The following is a 2,987-nucleotide window of genomic DNA, read 5'->3' as shown; positions in this document are numbered from 1 at the left end:
GACGCCGGGGCCGCCTCCTCTCCTGGGCGGGCGGGCGGCTCACCCCGCGGGAGCCCGGCGGGCGCGGTCCCCAGGCGGCGGTCTGCTTGCGGGGCCGCTTGCAAATAAAACGTATCAGCGCTTGGTGTTTGCTGGAAACCTTGGGGCTCCCCCTCTGTCTCCGTCCAACATCAGATCCCAGCGGGAAAAAGGAAAGCAGAAGGGAAATTATGCCGTATTTTAATTCCTGTTCGTTTTCTCTTACACACACGCACACACACACACACAACACGCGCGCGCGCGCGCGAGTCTCAGTAGATTCTTGTTTTTATTCATGTATGGGCGTGACTAGGGAGAGTAGTTTTTTTGGTGGGTATTTACAATTCACGTTTTCAGGCTTTGTGAGTGAGTTGTCATTAAATGTCAGGTGATCAGGACAGAACCTGGATCATGTCATCTTCAGGATCCCCTATCTTCTCAGTATGGGATTTCTCTGTGATTAGAAGAGTTTTTCTAACAATCGGAAAAAAATTGCTTATAGTACTGTTCAGATTTATTGAGAATTTTTTTTTGTTGTTGTTTTCCGGTACTGGGAATCGAACTCACAACCTTGCACTTGCCAGGCAGGCACTGTGCCGCTGAGCTAAATCCCCAGCCCCCTATTGAGAATTTTTAAAGAACAGCTCTAGTCTTGCGGAATCTAGGCTTGCCTTAATTTTATTATAGAAAAAAAAGTTTTAAACCTTTATTTTGTTAAGTGCACCTCAGAAGCCAGGGATTAATAAAGAAAAGCAACCAGAATAGAAGGAATTCACTGAAAATTTGGATTACCACCCCTTGGCTATATAACTTAATTTGTGTTGTTGTTGTTTTTGTTTTTCGTTTTTCTTCCAATACCAGGAATTGAACTCATGACCTTGTACTTGCCAGGCAGGCGCTTTGTCGCTGAGCTAAATCCCCAGCCCCGTAACTTAATTTTGATGTCTCATTTGTATTATTTTTTCTAAATTAATTTCAGCTTTCTAAGCAAAAAAAATTAAAGTACTGCTTATCAAGAATTTACATCTAAAAATGAGCTTTTAATGTTAAGAATATAAACATTTCAGAGTAAAAAATAAGTAAAACTGGGTACAATCTGAGTTTTAGTAGTGGGAAAAGCCAAGAGCCTATAATAGGAACCAGAACTTCCCAGCAGAGTTTGGATTATTTTACCACTTCTTAAAAAGTGAAGGAAAAAACCCCAAACACCATGAACTGCAACTTTCTAAAAGTGCCCTAAGGGCACCACACCCTGTATGACATTTTTAAAGAAAGGGATTACAGAATTTGGCAAACTACATTATACCCTCAACCTTAACTCAATAAAAAATTTATTTAAAACAGCATAGAGGAAAATAATTTATTTTGCATACATTTCAAGAATACACTATACAATAAGTGTTTTAGATGATATTTTATTAAAAAGTCATAGTTTGAAATTATAAAGTGAAACTATTGCTCAGTTCACTTTCTGGTAATCTTTTGGAATCCTCACAGCCAGAAAATATTTCATTTTTAGAATTAAGTTTTCAGAATAAAAAAAAAAACGCTCAGTGTGCCTAAATACATAGAAAACTGAACATAAACAGGCAATAGTATTTGCTTAATTTACAGACTGACAACTGTGTTCATATTCACACTAAAGAAGGTTCTAACACTGATCATTCGGTTGTTGAGATTCATAAGAAAGACACTGATTGATTATACCCTGTGATTTTTAAAAATTTACTAGTACTCACATTATTTGCTCTTAAAAACACATATTTGACTTGGAACTAAAGTTCTGACCAAAATTATAGACATTAAATGTCCTGAGAAGTTTAATGTGTTAAATTTGAAGCAAACCCCAGAGAATTATGAAGGTGTGCGTAGGTGAATCTCTGTAAGACCCATTGGTAGACTTTTGTGGTGCAGGATTATTACATTGGACAGGGAGCTACAGAAATCCAGGTAGTGGGAAAGAGGAGAGGAAGAGAGGGCCAAAACCCTGCAGGTAGATTCTTGGTAGGAAAGCAATGAAGTGATCCTTGTTATCCAAAGTATCTGTTGTCCAGCCTTTGCAGTTGCTGGGTTGCAAGAAAACCAAAGTCATGGGAACTTGAAAATATTCAGTACTGAAGTGACCACTTGTAAAATTAGGCCCCACTCAAGCATTCTTTGCTGCATAATATTAGTATCTAGCTGGGCCTGCTGTGTCAGCATCTTTGCCCGTATGTCTTTGCTTAATTTATCAACCTTACACATTTGAAAATGCAGTGTAAATCCAATGTGCAGTTATTCCACAGTGTGGGATTGAGCTTGTAAAAGATCCAGAATTTCATAAAATGGATGTAAGTGATGTCAAAAGGGAGGACGATGGTAGGATTTTGTTTGGTTGCTTTATTTGTTTGTTTGTTTTATAAATGAAGATTTGATTGAGTGAGCAGCTGAAAAAAAAAAAACTGAAGAATGATGCTGGCCAAATATCACTTCATACAGAACGACCCAGTGCTTTTTCAGGGCTAAGGACTGAACCCAGGACCTCAGTTCATCCTAAGCATTTGCACTGCTACTGAGCTGTAGTCCCAGCCAACAAAAGAATGGTTTCGAGTACCAAGGTCTTAAAGAGGAACCCTCAGGAAAAACAGAACCTTGCAATACTTTTCCAAACGTGATTGTCTTATAATAACTGTTAGTGACATAGGATAGAATTCTATTAGGCAGAAAGGATAGCAGGCACAAAATGGAGTAAGGAAGCTCCAGATGGAGTCTGGTGAATCATGACCCTCCAGACATCATACAAAAACTTCTGTCAGGTTTACGTTGGTTGTCTGGGACCCCCCAAAGCATGATCAGGTAGGCCATTGGCTCAAGGGTGCATAGGCACTGCGTAACACTTCACAGATTAGACCCTAAAAAGTATGTAGTTTCCTCTAGGGTAGAGGTAATATTGCTTACACAGTGGCCTAAGCTCACTCTTAATCCCTTTA

Source organism: Chinchilla lanigera, unplaced genomic scaffold, assembly GCF_000276665.1.
Source record: "Chinchilla lanigera isolate Chin_1 unplaced genomic scaffold, ChiLan1.0 scaffold00107, whole genome shotgun sequence".
Lineage (NCBI taxonomy): Eukaryota > Metazoa > Chordata > Mammalia > Rodentia > Chinchillidae > Chinchilla > Chinchilla lanigera.
Note: the sequence above shows the minus strand (reverse complement) of the source record.